Raw genomic sequence first — 20,159 nt, forward strand, 5'->3', positions numbered from 1 at the left:
TTTGACGTTAAATATGAGGAAGAGAATGTTTCTGTTTAGTTGTACACGGAAAACCTAGTTGTACTTTGTGTCGGCTTTCGTGCTGACCCGGTTCGATGCAAACTAGGTCGAACCAATTTTACTGGTTTGGTCCAATCAAGATGAATAAATCAAAGTAGATAGGTGTAATTTGATCGTCTTATTCCTTGCTGAGCCCGGTTCGATGCAAACTAGATCGAACCAGTTTAACCGATTTGAATCAACCAAGCTCAATTTTACGCGGATTTTTCATATTTAAACCTGAACCTATGTGAAAAATACAACCTAAATTATCTACAAGATAGACCAAAATATAAAATTTGCAAGAAAAAAGGAAAAATATCTAGGCCAGTTTATGTGTACCTCAAAGTACATCCACAGGGACGCTTTGTATACTTAAATATATGACAGGGCCATGACCTTGAAGAAATTTAAACCATTGCCCTCATACTACGAGGCTTTATCAACTGAACCAACACCATATCTAATGGAATTTAAATTACCACTCTCTATGATGATCTCAAACAAGTTGAACTGTCAAGCCAAGAGAAAGCTTGCCTCTCCACCCTTTGTCTTAGGATTCTCTTCACTAAGAGGTGTTGGTTTCAACCACTAGAATAGCTCTGCATTGTCAACATCACCTCTCTAGTGTTACACTTTTGTTGACAATGATGTCACTAAATGGGCAAAAAGAATACATGCTACTGGACCTTTGGGATTACGTACTGAAAATTGGAGTGACTCTTCACTCCTAAACTGGTGTCATAATCTCAAGTCGCTTTTGACTAAACCCTAGTCAAAATGGTTTCTTTCTGTTTTTATTATCTCATGCTATTACATATGGCATGAAAGGAATTTGAAGGCCTTCCAACAGAAAACTCCTAATCCCATCAACGTCCTTAAAAAATTGAATTATTGGATTGTAGCTCTAAAGTTACATGAGGAGGAAGTTGGTTTTCACAACCCACTCGCTCATCACAATGAGGGAATAGTACTAGACAGACATTTGTGTTATAGTATACCAAGAACTAACAATAATGTTTTAATGTGTGCAGGGGTATCCCAACAGCAATTAGGGACTGTAACATGGAGCGTTGGGATATATAGAAATGGATATATATAGTCCATTGATAGTCCATTGATTTTGGAAGTATGCAGCTAACAGATACCCTAGAGGCAATACTTTTTGGGATCCAAGCTGGATTAGAAAATGCAACAGCTCAGGGTTTTGATATAGAAGAGATATAGAGCAACCTACAAGAGTTACCAAATCTCCTACCAAAACCAAATTTTGGGATATAGCCTCTAAATAACATAACTATGCTAATGAAGGTTGCTAAGGCAACCCAGTCTAATATTTGATAATTTCTCATCCCCAATGCTTCAATCTTTTTTTGAAAAAGCAGCTATATCCTTATCCACTACAATGGATGAGGGTACTATTTCGAACATCCATGGTTGTAACTGTTTTAATGAATATTTTCTTCTATCAAAAAAAAAAATGGTTCTTAACAGAAAAAGAAAAAAAATCACTAAATTAGAGAAAAATACTAGTTTGCCCTGCTTACCACTCTCACTTAGTAAAATGACAAATTTACCCTTTTTTATATGACCCATTTTTCTGGATTGAGATTTTGTTGCCCCAACCTAACCATGTAAGTGTGAGGGCATATAGATGTTAGTCCCAGGGAATTAGATGTATTTTACTTTCTTTTCTTTCTTTTTCTCCCCTCTTTTTGAGTCAATTTCGTCTATTACTCGTTTATATTTAACCCAAATTTACTAACTTCCCCTACTCAAATTTTTACATTTGATTTCCTAGAAAATCCAATTCTCACCTCTCAACCCTGTTGATTTCTCTCTTTCAAGATGAATTGGTTCATATTATCTGGTCCAAACTAAAACTTATTACTTGAACCCCAAACTAATCCTGTATTTTCTCAAGGTTCAACCCTACTGCTTATTTCTCTCATTCAATTTTCTCAAGGTTCAACCAAAGAGAGAAGAGTGGGGGAAAAAAATGTCCTTTATAAACCAATCCAGGCAAACCCAAAATTCAAACGATGAATAAATTGTTTCGCATATAAAAAATGAAACAAACAAAATCCATAACCATATGAAATACGAAATTGTTTGCTGAGCTGGGCAGCCAGAGAAGCAAAAGTGCAGCAACTTGTGTCCTCCCCTCCTTCAGAAGCATAAGTGCGTGCAGCAGAGTCTTCGTTCATGTAAAATTAAGGGTAGATTAGACCTGTGGTTGGACATGTAGGTGTAAACGAGTTGTTTATGTTTGCTCAATGGTATTTTGGTTTGCTAATCCTTATCGCATTAGAATCCAAAACGATAAGAATCAACTTGGACCAACCATGTAATGGAAAAAATAGGTGAAAACACATGAAAATAAAAAACATACCTTTGTCTAATTCGAAGATGAAGCAAAATGACCATCCCACCCCATGAAAGACGGAATTGTTGTCTATCTTAGTATTTTTTTTGCCCTCATCATAAGTGATAAGTACGCAAACCAATCGGGTCGAACCATGGCTGCTTCGGAAGTAACTTGGGTACAAAGGGACTCGACCAATCGGGTCGAACCATGGCCGCTTCGGAAGTATCTTGGGTACAAAGGGACTCCACCAATCGGGTCGAACCATGGCCGCTTCGGAAGTACCTTGGGTACAAAGGGACTCGATGATTATAGAAAAAAAATGATTCTACCAAATTTAGCATAGACAATCGTGCCTAAAAATGAATCAATGCCTAACTCATATTGGGGGAATCAAAACCTTATGAGCCTGCGATTACGAAGTGGATTCGAGTATCTATCCAACGGTTGAAAATAAGAGGCAAATCATATATAACTAAAGGAATAACATAGAGAGAAGCCAACTGAATTGTTTTCCCTCCACTCCATCTTTCAATTAAGTTATGCAACTTGCCAGAACTCTTTAGTGGTGCTCTTAATGACTTAACCATCGAGGTGGCTTCCTGACAGTTGAGTTAACCAACGTTTGACATTCATTTTGTAGGCTTTCAAAGGATAGACTATTTTCAGACAATTACAAAGAAGGCCCAGGAGATGGAAGGGGAAAGAGAAGGTGTGGAGAGACAGAAGTTTGAATCCAAGACTTCTTTGGTCTTAGTATCTCTATGGAGAAAATTGCCACCATTGTATTAGAATTATATTTGCAACCTAATAATTGAAAAATATCTATGAATGTTCACATAAAACTTACACTTAGACTTAGTTGTGAATTTTTGTCCTATTTGGACTATGCTTACCAAAGTGTTATAGAAAGGTGGAGTTGGATTAAAAGAATAAAGGTTTTAAATAGGGGTGCAAGTTTGGCCCTGACGGCCTTGACCTCCCCTTAAGCCCGTTTGAGTCTTAATAGGGCTTGGGCTCATGATTTTAGCCCTGAGGGCGGGTTAAGGCCAAAGGCAGGCTTAGGATTACTCTTTAGCCCGTCGAGCCTATCACGACCCTTACCTAATTTTTTTGTCCTAACCTTAGCCCTGATTTTGGTCCTGATTCTGACCCTGATTTTTTCTTGATGATTTATCTCAATGAATTAGGAACAGGGACAAAGATAGGACCAATCAAGGTCAAGGCCTAGTATAAATCAAGGTCAATGTTAAGGACAAGGCTAGAGACAAGACCACTTAGGGCTAGGGACAGCCAGAGCCAAAGACAAAGTCAATTAGGGCCAGGAACAGGGCAGGAATGGGCTTGACATAATCTTGCAAGGCTTAGGGTCAGGAACAATAATTCTTAGCCCTGAATTAGGGTCAAAACAAAAATTCGCTCAGATTACAATATATAGGGTTGGACTTGGGATTGCAAAAGTCCAACCCTATTACATCCTAATTTTAAAAGCCTTTTTTCTCATGTGTAGGATTCTTTTTATCAAAATAAAATGTGCAGGATTAAAGGAATCATGCTCAACAAAAACCAATAAAAAATAAAAAAATCATGCACAATGAGTTATTGAAATCAAGAAATGAAATTTGACCAATCAATCACAAAGGATTGGTTCTGTTGAGTTTAAATTATATCTTCTACGTGAACCTTGGTACAACCTTCGAAATTAATTTAAAATTTGTTTACAGAAATAAATACTGAGAGCAGAGTGAGTGTGATAATCGGGTAGCAGGGTTCAACATTTAAATTAGAGTCTCAACTAGATAGAGGATGAAGGGCTCAAAACTTAAGAGTTGCAAAGCCCAAGGAAAAACAATGAACATGCAAGAGTTGTTGTAAATCAATTTTAGTTTTGTGAACAAGTTATGGATCAATCCCTAAGATTCAACCAAAGGTTTTCTTGGGAAGATAGACGCAACAAGTTCAAATGACAAAGATTAATACCTCATAAATATGATATATGAATTCAAATTTCTTTGAGATTTTTTTTTATTATATAATTTTATTATACCCATTATTTATTCTTGTTCTCCTCTCAAAAGTTTTACCACTCGTTCTCTCCGAATAAGTGATTCTTACTTTTCCTTATTCACTGATATTTTGAAATGGCCAATAACCCTCTATGTTTGTCCAGTTAGTATTAGAACAAAAATTTTTTCTTTATTTCTTTTATCTTTTCTTCTTCTTTATGACTTATTGGAATTCGTTATATGTAATACATGTATTTTTTTTCTTTTTCTTTCCCCTCCTTTTAAAATTTTTTTATTTATATTTACATTTTTTTTTCTTTGATATATTCTTATAAAAGAAGGAGAAATTAAAAAAATATACATTTAATCATATTTAGTAGATTCTGATAAAAGATGGAGGAAGAAAAAAAATATATATATATATATATATATATATATACTAGCAAAGTAAGACACGTGCAAATGCACGTGGCCATATGAGAGAGAAAAGATATCGAGTCAAAAAAATAGAAAGAAAATTTTTATAATAAGAAAAAAGACAATTGAAATAAACAATCAAGTTTTGGGGTGAGGGAATAATCAGTGAAACTTTTGAGAGGGAGAGTAATTACATGGAAAATAAGTACAGGAAATAGTATTCAAAAACTTAAAAACAAAAAGAGATAAAGAGGATTATTATTAAAACAAATATATCTGAATTTTTTTCATAAATAGGAATCAAATTATTGTTTTTATTAGTTTTATGTTTTTTCTTTCCCCTAAACTATGTTATGCAGTGAATACCAATTTCTTTTGATTTAGAATACCTTTAGCATTAAGGTTTTATACACAAATATTCATTTCATGAAATTTTTTATTTAGTTGTTTTCTTATTTATGTCCTTATCAACTTTTATTCTTTTATTTTTGGATCATTATCAACCAATTATAGTGACTGGGGGCCCATAAGTACTCTTGGGGGGAAGGGAAAGATGTGGTAGGGCAGAAGTTTGAACTCATGATATTTTAGGACTTTCTATCTCTACAAAGGAGGTTGCAACCATTGTTAAGTTTTATACATGTTAAAAACTCATTTAATTTCTTTTGATAATTTTTTATTATTGTTATTTTAGACATTTAATTGACTCTTTGTCCAGCTTAATTTCTAGGTGCTCACCTAATATCTCTATTAACCTGTGTAGTGAAACTTGGCATCTACAAGCTAAAGAGAGACTAAAGTCACTTAACTGAAAATTTCCTTCATCTCTGGTCTCCAATACCCTAAGGTCCCCTTTTCTTGCTTACACCGTTTCTTGCATGGGCAATACTCCACCACCCTCCCTCTCAACCTCCAGCCATTTAATTCTCCCAAAAACACAAAGATCAAACTCCCGTCCCTTTACCCACGTCATGCACTCCTTCACCTTCACATGCATCTTCAAACTGTGGAAAAGATATCCAGGAATAAATCCTTCAATGTGACCTCTCCCACATCAATGGTCATGGGAAAACTTTACTTTTTCCCCATTCCATACCCAATAACTGACCCCCTATGAATAATTTGAATTTCAGAGATACCTTCCAGACCTTTATCCTATAAGGCATTACATTCTTAATTCTTCATTCTTTTCAGGAACAAATCCTTCAATTACCCCTCCCCACCAAAGGTCATGTCAAAACTTTACTCTGTTCCCATTCCCTACATAATAACTGATCCCATACATGAAAATCTGAGATATCTTCTAGACCTCTTTCGACATCTTTACCCATAAAGTTTAAGTGCTCAACATTTCTCAATTGCCATCCACTCCCTTAAGCCCCCCTATTAGGATCGAAATCGAAGAACAATCGCACAACGAAAAAAAGAAAACGCATAACACAAGAGATTTTTACGTGGGAAACACTCAAGGGGATGAAAACCCACAGTCGCCAAACAATCCAGTAATTTTTGCAAATTGAAAAAACCAATTACACTGGAGGAGAGTTACATATTTATACTAAAATACCCTAAACCAAGATATAATCAACACCATCAATATCTCAGGGTAATTAGGGCCGTCGGATGAAGAATTTTCATGTAAATCAGGTACTAAAAAATAATTTTTGATGCAAAGTGAGCGAAGGCCAAGTTTACGAGAATCAGGCCCACATACATAACACCCCCTTTTCTTTTGTTCAGTTTCTAAACATATTCAATTGTTATTTGCCAAAGAAAAAAAAGGAAAAAGATTACTTGTTTCAAACTTTGTGATTAAATCAAGTGTCTTGCAATTGGCTTTCAAATGAAATAAAAAACTAACTTCAACAAATTGTCAGCACAAGCTACCACCACTTTCAAATCTCAACGTATTGTAAGGCTCCAGTAACTATACTGCTCCGACGTAAATATAACAAAACTTCTAATTGCAAAATAATACATACAACACTATAAAATTTGATAACCAAATTTCAACCAATGGTACAATATTGATTCAGGGGAGCACGTGGAGTACTATAGATATTTATAAAAATTAAAAAAGAAAAAATCTCCATTAAGTTTTGTCGATTAATAATGTAAAACCCAGCCCTAACCTTGACCCGGAAACCTTGTTATTTGTAGGTCCAGTGACCCGAAGTAAAGTAAGAAGTCAGCTTTGGGCCATCCCAGTGGAGGACTTGGTGTCTGGCTTTGAATCCATGAGAGTTGATGATGAAGTTCTATTTATGGAAACTGAATCTTGATGAAGATCGGATTAGTTGATGGACTTGGAGTGCTCTCTATCATGGTTTGAAGGCATTTCTACCTATTAGGTAAGTCACTTGATATGTGTGCAAAACCCCTTTAGGATTGGATTTGATCTGGGTCTTCAATTCCCTGTTTTGGAATTGTTGTCTGCATTGGTCGACTGGACCAGTCGACCAATCCACTCGACCAATGAGTGCTGTCTTTGGCAATTAGGTCTTGCTTGCTCTATTTAAGTCCAATCTCGAGTCTACTTCGTATTTTCTGCCTCCAAACTCTTTGGAACGAACCAAAGACCTCTGCAAGTCATCTCCCTTGCATCCTTGGTGATTTTCTTGACGAATCTTCGTCAAAACTCTTCCTTTTGCATCAAAGGTATGTCTACACTCTCTTCTTCTCCTCCATCTCTGTTTTTCTTTCCTTTTTGAGTTGAGACAATAGAGGAGATGCTGCATTCTCTGTTGCAAACATCTCTGGACTTGTCTCTCATGATCTTCCTAAGGATTAATGGCTAATGCAATGATCTTAACCATGATCATTGCAAGCTTTTGAAGGAATCATGATCAAACCATGATCTAGTCTTTGTTTATCTTTTGATTTGAATTCTGATCTCCTTGGATCTACTATATTGATCATGTTAGTAGTCAATTGCTGTGCTTTCTTTTCATGATCCATGATCTATCAATCTCTAGTTGTTTCTCTTCTACCATACCATGTTTTCTTCATAAATCATGATAGTTACATATATGGTAGGTTTTGTTTCCTTATTTAGATTTATGCTCTTAGGCCTATTTTCTTGAAGATCTAAGTATGCTTTTCATGATACCTTTACCTGAATCAATGATCCATTCTCCTATTGTTCTTGTCTTTGATTTCTATCTTGAATTCTTCAAGAACCATGATTGATCTAATTATGGTAACTTTTTGTTTCCTAATTTGTATCTTGATGATTTGATTTGATTAGTGTTTTGAGATCCCCTATATGTTAGGATACTACTAATGTAGTTTACCCCTTGATTAGTACCCTTTTGAACCACCAAATTCGGATTTTATATCTCAAAACTCGATTTTTTAGGTTATCATCTCGCATTGGTCGATCGATTGGTCGATCGAACCAGTCGACCAATCCACTCGACCAATGAGTACAAAGAACTCCAAAATTGGCCTGTTTTGGATGTTTTGGTATCTTTTCTCATTAGGGATCTTTCCTAATATGTTGTATACACTTGTTTAGGACCTTCTTCTCAAGTTTGTCAAGATCTTACTTGATTTTTTAGGATTCCTTTGCGAGTTATAAAAGGTAAGGATGGTTACTTCTTTAACAACATGAATTGTAAATCTTAGTTTCTATATTTGAATCTTGTTAAGTTATTTCTTTAATTAGATTCTTATAATGTTATACTACCGTGGTACTTGTCTTGATATCGTAGCATTATTTATTCATATTGAATTGACTCATGTATGATTTACTTACCAGCTTATATACAAATTGATTGTAGTTATTGATTTCTTTCCATATATGAAGTTACCATATATGTGATGATATGAATTGATGCATGTGTATGCTTAAGTATGGTTTGGAAAGGAGAGGTGTCCTTTTGACACTTCTGTCCTTGGACTACTACGGGAATATTATGGGATGTTTCCGGAGATGCCCTCCGGACACCTTCCTAAACTCGTTGGATGACATATCTAGGATTGTCTAGTAGTGTTTGGCTAGGATGTCCCGTTATGTCGACCCTAATCGGAGGGGTATTGAGACCGAACGACCCGTGGTAGCAATGGGGATTCATGGGCGCTCAAGACCGGTAACCAACCCGTGAGAGGACAGGAATCACATTGTGGGGGCCATTTATTGGAGGGTTGCATATGGATAGACTTGGGCTCACGGCGCTCAAGACCGGTAACCAACCCGTGAGGGGACGTGAGAGCTTCCCGTTTACCATATGTGGATGACCAATAGGGTTGATGAGTCCGTAGTCGTGGACTATGAGGACTCTAGTGTGAAGGATACCGGAAAGGATCGTCGTGGGACGAGGAATGGACGTATATGGATCCGACTTGATGTAACTAAGTAGAAGACTTGCATTTGGCTAGGCTTTACCCCGACATGCGCCGGTACTTAGACCAATGGTGATGTGAGAGAGTGGTGACCTATACCCCCAGCCATGGAATGTCCCGAGGGATGCCGGACCCATTACCAACCGATGATGAGTGATTGAGACCTTCCTAAAGAAGTACGGTGCTATGACTTAAAGCATGTCCGCCAATAGAGACCAAAGATATGTAGAGTTAGATTCATACATTCATTGTTTGTTTCATACCATATTGCATTTATGTTTGTTCCGAAATCCCGCCATTTATGTTATTATGGATTTAACTGCCTTACTGAGTTTCTTTGAAACTCATTCCTTTATTGTACAATGTATGTTAGACTATTCTACAGGTACTGAATATCATGACGGCCCCTATGAAGAAGCGCAAGGAGAAGAGGCATATCTCCAGGAAGGTGATTGCGGTTACAACAATTACACTGAAGATCCCGCGAGTGGTTATGCTCCGTACGATGCTTAGTCCGACCATAGAGTGGAAGCGCCCTTGTGCTGTTTATGAGATCTATACTTATAGGGATGTTGTCTATAAAGTTGAGAACAATTTAGTTACCTATTGTACCTGCTACTGGGATTAGATTCTGTCTTGCTTATTCTCTTTTAGAACTACTTTTCCGCTGGTTGTAGAGTGGGATTTCGCCTCACTTTACTTATCTGATTTAGACACTCTGATTTTATCTAGTACTCTGATTTATATATGATTCATTCTTTCCTTATTTGGATCTATGGTTTATCTTCCGCACTTTTATTATTATTGTTCATGATTATGTTATTGTTTATGTGGGAGGTTGATTACTCGATACCTGATCTTCGGGCTGTGGATCACACTCTCGGTATGCCAGACAGGGTACCGGCTGGGAGGATGTGACAAATAAGCTATGGGTTAATCCTAAAAGGCTTCAAACCAGTATAATATGAAATTCAGCGTTTACATAGATAAATCAGTGGTTGCGCCTCAGAGCATAATGAGATGGTGCTTGTTGTAGTCGGTATACTCTAAAGAAAGTTGTTTATTGTATGACAGCGTCAACAACACAGGTTGCAGACTGTATTTTCTAAAGGTTAAACTGGGGGTGGTAAAGGGATCTAATTAGGAAGCAAATCATCTGAACGGTGATTCTTTTGCACGTTGGTCTTTTATGCATCATCAAAGTTGACCAAGTAGGATGAAGCATTGAACTCTTATGACAGATCAATGTCTTTTCCATTCAACAAAAGGATCCATTAGAGAATTTTCCATCTACTGCCTCCATGGGCCTCTTGGTTAAATTCCGAATGTTCCTTTTCCCTTTCAGTTGCCATTTTGATACCCCCTACATCGGCAACAATCGCTTGTAGTCCGGTCAAGCTCCTCACTGCTCATGCTTTCTTATTGACCTTGAACTCGAAAACCATCACTGCTCCTGTATCTACCAGAACTCGGTTCCATGGGTTGTGCTTGAGTATTAGTACCTGAATATACAGTTGTCTCTCCATCTAGAACAGGTTCCAAGTAATTCCCCCCAAGATTGTCGGATTCCACATCTTCCATCGATTCATCAGAAGTGCTTCCTTCTAACAAAGAACCAAAGGGAGGGTGACAATTATCCATTCCAAACTGTGTTTGTGACATCTGCTGCATCTGGTCTGGAGAAGGGTGACAAAGAACCATTGCTTCTCTAAGGTTCCTGAATAGGTTGCAAAAGGAAGTTAACTATCACTATGAGAAATCAGAAACCCTAAAATATATGATAAGTTCACCTAAGAAGAGATTGAGAGAGATTGGGAGAGGAGATTGAGAGAGATTAATACCTTGAAAACACTTGACAGCCCGCTTTATTTTCTTGGTGTACAATGCATGAAGAAGAACCATCACTATCAAAAATCAGAAACCATTATCGATCCATCTGCCTTCTTCCCCCACTGTCTTTCTTCTCACCATCGTTCGGCTTCTTTGCAATGAGAGAACAAATACATAGATTCAGAGAGATTGAGAGGATTTAGAGCGAGATTCAGAGAGAGTTCGAGAGGGAGAGGGATATAGAGAGCGAGATACTGAGATTGAAAGAGGTCGTTAGAGATAGTGGTGATTTAGAGAGAGATTCAGAGAGAGTTCGAGAGGGAGAGGGATATTGAGAGCGACAGACTTTGAGAGAGATTGAAAGAGGTCAAGAGAGAAATCGGGATTAAAATTAAGGATAAATTAATAATAATTAATGACTACAATATCCAAATTATCATTGCAAAAATAACTAAAGAAATAACAAATAGTACAACATTATTGGTATTTAGAAAAAAGATAATGACAAAAAAGGACAGAAAAAGATTTGCGAAAAATGTAGAGTACATGCTTTTATTATAGTAGTATGATATGATATGATATATATATATATTCAATCACATATAATGGATTCCTAGAAGAAAAAGAAAAAAAAAAGGGAAAAATAATGAATAAAAATTTTCTACAAAAGAAGAAGAAAATATATAATAATATTAAAATAATCCAATAATGAATTCTTACAAAAAAAATAAAAAAAGAAAAAATATTAAAAATCACTATAATGGATCAAAGAGTTAAAAATAAAAGGTAACTTGGTCATTTTAAAATATCAAGAAAATGAGAGGGGAGGAAAAATAAAAGGAGAATAAGCACGGAGGAGACAAAAATTTTCCCTTACATAAATTTTCCTGCGAGATGCATGACACGTGACAAAATTCACCAACCCTTTGGATTATTATTATTATTATTATTATTATTATTATTATTATTATTATTTTCGATGTTAAAATCCCTTTAGATGAGGATTAATGCTTTTCTTTTTATTGTCTAGACTAACTTTTTCTAAGTTTGAAAAGTAACTGATAACTAACTTCTACCATGACATCTCTAAAAAGAATCTAATACCCAACAACTTTAGACTTATGGTGTGTGTGGTCACTTGGAGAGTGAAAGTTTCATATATTGCACAATTATCATAGTTTTGTAATATTAGTTTAGGGTTACAAAATTGGATTGTGATTTTCAACAACCTAGTCTAACCTCAAATTCTCATAGCTTTTCTTAAATCATATAGTAACTAAGTTCTATGAACCTAATTAAAATCATATTTTAAGACTAATTGAGAATTGAATTGGAACCGAGTTGGTTTGATTTGAATTCAATTCTAGAATCAATTCGATTCTTGTATCATATTTGGTGTTACTATCAATGCTTATCATACTTAGGATCAAACATAATATCCAATGTCAAACGGATTTACATATTATTTACCTATTACTTATCAAGGTTATAAAAGTAATTTCACAAGAGGTTCATCAATACTAACGAATATTTAAGATTATTTTTAACATTTTAAAAAATAAAAAAATATCCTATCCCTAGTATATACAAAAGGGATAATTACTATTGTCCTTCTGTACTATAATTTAATTACTACTAATTTTAAAATTTACCTATAACTATTGTTGCCTCCTATGATTAACTAACTGATGCCGTAACAATTTTTATTTATTTAAAAATATCAAAATAACCCTAAGGTTTTTCTACTTATTTATATTTTATAAAAAACTAACCCGAATTAGGTAACTCCTTATTTTTTTTAGATTTTTATATTTATTTTTCAATTTGGTGTTGCTTTTTAGTTTTTGTTATTCACTTTTCAATTTGATGTTATCAATTTTAATAAGTTTCAATTTCTATTAGATTTTTATTTATTTACTATCTAATTTGGCGCTATCAATTTTAGAAAGTTTATTTTTTTAGCCGAAAAAAATAATTTATGTAATTTTTTTTAGAATTTAAAATAATACAATTCTTAAATTAGTATTTGATATGATTTTTTCTGTTAAATGAAGAGAGTATTTTGTTTTGAATTTAATTTCAAAAGGATAAAATAAACATTAAAACATTCCTTTGTAATCTCTTAACACTGTTACAACTGAGGGAGGCAAGAATAATTTCATAAAAAATAAAGTCCTTTTAATAATTAAACTATAGTAAGGGAGGCAATAACAATTATCCCTAAAAAATTAAAAAAAAAATTATGAAAACAGATAAAGTATTAAGGTTTGATAAATTATTTTAAAAATATAAAGTTGTAATTTAACTATTCCACAGGAGGTAATAGTAATTATAAGCTTTTTTTTATTATATTTTTTAGGGCGAAACATAATTTATTGATTGATCAGGACAAAAGCATTCAACATAAACTTTTTCTCTCCTGCAAATCAGGGATTTGTGAGTTCCCATTCCTTAAAATCTGAACATCCAAACACCTCCATGGCTCCCCTGGCTTGGGTGTTGAGTGTTGACTGGTCAAGCATAGGTGTCATTATTTTTTCATATTATTTCCTTTATCATGGATCTCCTTTCCTAACTCATCTAAATATTAATAAATAACACGTGCCCTTTATAAATTCTAATTTTCATTGGATGGTCAATTTTTATTTTTTATTTTTTCATAAAATTGATGGTCAATGGGTCCCCTCATTTATACCAAACATTCTCAACCTTTTCTAATAAACCTAACATGTCTAAAACATTATTTTAGAATTCTAAAAATTCTTATTTTTCTAAAAAAAAGGAAAGTAAAGGGTAGATAGATCATCTATCTATATATACGTGAATGCACGTAAAGCATTTAAATAAAGTACTATGATAAAACAAAAATTTATATGATTTAACAAAATTAGGCTTCCATTTAGATGTTTACAACTATTACCTACTCGTATTAGTTGTGTCATATAAATTCTAGTCGGTGATCCAAATAAATCCGTAACCTTCAATCAAAGTACTTGATTATTTTGGAGAATTCAACCCTGAAACGAGATAATTAGTCGAGAATATTCAAGCTTGACGAAAGAAGAAACTCAAGAAAATCAATGCTTGGAACCCTAGCAACGTAATTGAAAATCTAGAATGTAGGGTTTTGTTTCTTTCTTTTCTTAGGAATCTTTGTATCTTTTCGTTCATGAATTCAATCATGTTCCATTAATTTAAGCAACCAAAATGTTGAAAAATCAGAGCATAAATGATGAAGAAAGGGGGGAAAGGAAGAGATGAGAAGTGGTAACACTTAAAAGATATTGATGAATGTCTAGTCCATATCAAATCTGTCACCTTCAAGTGGAGAGATAGAGAACATAATTTAAGCCAAACGTTCAGTGGACCCCATTTAGTTATTTTCTTTTTTCATTTGTTTCAAATTTTGACTTTTATATATATATATATATATATATATATATATATGGTTAAGCTTCACACGCTAGACATTCCCTCCACTTCAAATTAAAAGGGACCCCAAGGGTTGAACCGTGCACACCTCACTTCCATGAGTTCCATCACCAAAAAGGAACCGTGCACTTCACACGGGACCTTTTTAATTGTCAAAACCACTAGCAAATAACAATCTGGCACCACTGTCAAATGGGTCCCACTAAGATGATCATCCAATGGTTATAAGGCTTTCGTTTTGAAACGATGGTTCCTCCAGGACAGTTTACGTTCACTTCAATACAGGGTTGGTAGAGTAGTAAGATTCATACTTCTCAATGGAGATGTCATGGATTTTATTCTTGTGGACGACAAAGCAACTTCTCAGGATGTAATCAGGGGTGTGCAAGCTGGCCCGAATGAACCTCAAAAAAAAAAAAAAATTCTTAATTACTTTTAGAAAAATTTAAAGCTTGATTTTAAATTTTGAAAAATTCAAAATAGTCTCATAGTTTATTTGCTTTCTCAACCAATTATTTGGCATATATGTGCACTGCACTCAGTTATACTATTTTCCAATCTTTTCGTTAGTTATATGAAGATTTAATAAATGCAAATGTATCCATTTCTATTCATAACTAACCATATTAGGTATAGAGGACATTTGTAATAGAAAAAATTGAAGAGGATGTAAATATAATAGTATATAAATATAGGGATGGAGATGTAATTTACACGAAAAGAGTACTTGGACTTTTATAATTTCATATTGCTAAGATTCTAAGAACTTGGGCGGTTCCCAATTTCAACCGTTGACATCCAAAATTCAATAGTAGTTGGTGTGCATTTTGCCTTTTTATAACTCTTTTTTTCTCCCTTTCATCTGCTCTCTTCCTTCACTCTTCTTCTTCTTCTTCTTCTTCCCCCATGTACGTATAAAATCTCTAATCTTTCAGGAAAAAGAGTTCAATCCATCAAAAACTCCCACCTCTCAAATGGGTTCTTCTTCTTTTTCTTCTGCTCCTTCAAAATTTACTTGCTTTTCTTGTTTCTTCTTCTTACTTCTGCTACTCTCCATTGGGTTTTGCACTGGTTCTCGATTGGGAAGAACAGAAATGATCAGCAAAAAGCTTCAGATGAGTTCAATGGATCAGAATTCGGAGCTTGAGGTGCCCAAATACACGAAAAGTTTTCGCATTCGAGGACTGGTTTTCAATTACTTCCCTAAAGGAACCTCGAGTCCTTCATCTGGTCCATCCAAGGGACACAACTCAGCTGTGAATTCCAATCACAATTGAAACAACAACAGTCACTGCTGCAGAGTTCTTCTCTTTCAAGTTGGTTTCGATTTAGTGGCAGGAAAGCCTGAGTTTTGATCCAATAAAACTCTATAGAGTTAGGATATGAGAAGCAGAGTTTCTAGTTTTCTATGATTCTTCTTTGTATTGTACATAAAAAATTGAATTATTGGTATGTACTACTTCATCTGTAACCAATCAGTTCTTCAATGGGATACAAATTCTCTTTCCCTGATGATGTTCTTCTTTAGATTTTGGTTTCTGGGTTTTCATTTTTGTTGCTCTGTTCTTGAATTTGAATCCTGTGAAAATACTGTCCATGGGGTCTCTCTTGCATTTCACTGTCTCCTATTAAAGTCTAAGAACTTCTATTTTGTCAGTTGTGATTGTGATTAGATCTGAAGAATTAACTTCTTTGATGATAAGATCTTCAATTAAAAGCATATCATTGAATCTACTTCTGTCCTTTCGTTTCAGCTAAGCCCATCATTGTCTTGCAGTATTTCTGGCTTTAATTTTTGTCTCAAAAGGGGGAAAATTTTTATTTAAGAAACATTAAAACGAAAAGGATTCCATCTAAATAAGGAACTTGAAAATGGACAAGTAAAGAGGGTAGATCACCTCGCCAAACTTTAGAAAAATGAAGAGATGAAAAGCCTTGCAAGCAACAAAGTATGTGAAGAACAGAAAGAGAAGAGATGATGGAACAGAGAATGAGACCAGATCAATTTTGACTGGCAGCTTTGAGCAGAAATTTTCTTGGCATTCCTTATTGGGTTATAGGTTTAACTAACATTGGTGTTTTATCTGGGCTCATATTCATTATGGTTATTAAGTTAGGATATTACTAATTTTTACCATTGTGGTTGTGGTTAAATGTTAGGATTTTATATTATAAATAACTTTTTGGGTATTCGTAACTCTTACACGATATATTTGAGTTTGAGATTGTTTCCACACACTCTCAAGCAAAATATTTCAAATAGTGAAATACTTCTGAAGATTCAAGGAAAGAAGAGAAGGCAAACCTACAGCAAGAACACTAAAGGTATTTATTTATTTACGCTTCCGTTGATCATATTCATAACACATGCTTTAATTATTGTATGAATAATGTAGATCCTTGTGGATCCAACATTCCTTGTTTAATTCAAAAGGGGGTGGATCATGGTTGTAGCCTGAGATCAAGTTATCGAATAGCTTCTCAAAAAAAGTAATGGGGTAAGGCTACGTAGAAAAATTGCCCTCTCCTCCAGCTTTCGGCATTGAGTTTGCCCTTTTTATTCTAATCAGGTGGACCATAGTTAATGAGGTGAAGACATTAAAACAACCTCTCAGGATTTTTTTTTTACTGAAGAATCCCCCTCGAAACTCTACTTCTACAGAAGCCTTGAGCACTGGACTTGCCCGTCCATGTGTTCTTTGCTTAATCTTAACTATGCAAGGTTGGTAGAGTGGTAAGATCCATACTTCTCAGTGGAGAGGTCATGGATTTGACCCTTGCGAACGATAAACCTCCCTCTGAGGATGTAATCAAGGTGTGCATAAACTGGTCCGGATGAACCTCAGACACCTAGAAGAAAGAAAAAAATGTGACATAATACTTCTATGATAGTTGCGTATTTGATGACGGAATAATTAAGTTCAATATTAAAAGTGAACAATCATTATTAAGTAAACCAAAAACTTGATTCATGCATTAATTAATAATGTCTTTATACATTCCAACATTTTTCAATATAGTTGGTAGGTGGTTCCCCATTTCCAGAATGGTATTGTTTTGTAATATATTATTTTAATCTTATAAAAATTCATCTGATAGAGAGTGATTTGTGGCAACATGTTAGGATCTAATTTTAAATTAAACAACTTGTGTTTAGGGTTACAAGACCCTTTACATGGATTCAGGCCCTGAGTTATAGCTACTTGTCCTACATTTAGAGGACAATAGTTTCAAGATATAGATGGGTTCCATAGAAAAGATGGGATAAAATAAAAAATTAAAATTCCATTTCAACATTTTCTACAACAGAAAAAACTATTGAAAATAAAAAAATTCTTATATAAATTACTGGAGGTAGAGTTATTTAAAGTCAAGGGATAAACCTTAATACAATGGTCAGTGGACTACAATTGTAACTTAAGATCAAGATACTGAAAAAACTTTTCAGGAGCAAATGGTTAAGGTTGCCTAGAACAAATAATCGTGTTCTCCTCCTCTTTTCGGCTTTCCTTTTGTTTATACAGAAGCCTTTAATCCTTTTGTTTATAAAGAAGCCTTTAATATTAAGTCTGCCCTTATCACTTAAAAGTCACTTCAAAGTTTCATTTTCTTAGAGCCTGTTTGCTTACTTGAGTCTGGAGAATTGAAAATTTTAGAGATTTCAAATCTATAGACCTCAAATTTATAAAATCATGGTTCATAAAATTAATTGTTTGGTTAGCTAGAATCTTTTGAATGAAATCTATAGATTCATCATGAACAAATATCTATGGAGTCATGGTTCAAATATTCAACGGTTTTATAGTAGGCGTGAAATCTCTGGATTTCACCTCGTACCCATAAATCTACATATTCATGTTTTTAGTATAAAAAGGTGAATCTCTAAATTTCATGAATCTAGGGATTCACAAAACTAAATGGGTAGAAATCTCCCATTTATGAATCCAGAGATTTGGAATCTTTGGATTCATATAACCAAACAGGCCCTTAGGGATGGAGAATCAAAGTTTCATTCAATATTGTCCAATATTAGAACAATGTATATACTTCTTTTATAAGAGAGTTGTGGTTTTTTCACTGGTTGATTTATGGGGTAATGTCATTGAATTTAAATAAGCTAAGCAACTAAATGATAACTTAAAATAATTAAAAAGAAAGAGAAGAACAAAAATAAATGAAATTTCTCGATAGCATGAGAGAATTAAGGAAAAACTCATTGTTTGGAAGTATAAAAATGTTTTGAATAAACAGTGCTTAATAAAAAAGAATTTGAGGTTTCATAAAACTATGAATTTTATCACAAGAAGCAAAGTGAATAGAATTTGTTTTACAGGCATTCTTGAAAATATTTTCATTAAAAAAAATAAATTAAAACCTTAAGAAAAAAGTTTCTTGTATTATTTCAATATGCCTTGGCGTAAATGCCTTGTAATTTGAAGTCAATATGTTTTGACAAAATGAGGAGTGAAGAGCTTTTCTATTATCATAAACAATTGCAAATGGATCAGAAGAAGAAGAAATCCTTCTTCTGTTATCAAATCTTGACTTACAAACCTCAGGAGATCTCTCCTGCTGACAAAAACCAACACCACCCAATTATGAGTTTCATGAGCTCAACTTTTCATTAGGCCTTTTAATTTAGTAATCACTCTTTTTAATTATATATTTGCTTTCTTGATGATATTTTGATGATTGCTTCTACACTGCTTTACGCGGATGTTTCTGTCAATCTTCACCTTCAGAGCCCATCGATGTTTACTGTCACTATCTCTCCTACTCTGCCTTGTATAAATTTTACTTAGGGTCAAAGAGAAAGAAATTTATTTAAGACACTAACGTAGAATCGGAAAAAAATAGCATCCATAGGAAGAAACATGAACATGAACAAGGAAAGAGGGTGCATCACCTCCCCCACCCTCAACTTTTGATAATGCAAATAAAGTGCAAGGCAAGAGAATAATGTCACAAGTTGAATCAGTTTCCATGAAAGAGAGACCATTTTGTTTGGGGGTCCATTTCGCTGTCTAAATGCTTTTGGGTCATAAAAATAAGGTGAACATCAACCTCAATGGCATCGAATTATGTTTAAATGATCCATATCTTCAAACCAATTTATTATAGTCAATCAAGTGTTGAGAGGTGGTCAAAGACACTTTCTATGGGAGCGTTTTAGTACTTTTCAGGGGTTAGTGTTTTCTCTTTATTTTAGTGTAGATTTAGCTTTTGGGTGAGCTACGAAAATCTTTGTTGGTAAAAGATTTGATGGCATTCCTTGCATTTTCAAAGTAGAAGAAAAAACTAGACAAGGTTTTCAAAGTGCCTCAATTACGCAATTTAGAGACTTGGTGGGGATTATATTACTTCTAATTCAAACATTGACTTTTTCCATGAAAAAACTTTGACTTTTTTTTGTTAACTTTAGGTGTTAATACTATATCGATATAGGAAGAGATTAATTAATTAGAAGATGTAATTTAATATGATAAAAATAGATTTGGAAGGGCATGTTTGGATTTTAAATAAAATTGTTTGTGTCTAGGGTTACAACTACAAGACCCTTTACATGGATTCAGGGCCTGAATTGTAGTTTCTTGTTCTACCTTTGGAAGACAAACCAACAAAAACATATGGGTTTTACCTAAAAGCTGCATCTGTTGGTTGAATCTTTCAACAATTTACTTATAAATTACTTTTGCAAGTCGAAGCCACTTCAGTAAAAATTAAGT

The sequence above is a fragment of the Hakea prostrata genome, chromosome 5 (assembly GCF_041222555.1).
Source record: "Hakea prostrata isolate BN-2017 chromosome 5, UWA_Hpros_2, whole genome shotgun sequence".
In the NCBI taxonomy this organism is placed as follows: Eukaryota; Viridiplantae; Streptophyta; class Magnoliopsida; order Proteales; family Proteaceae; genus Hakea; species Hakea prostrata.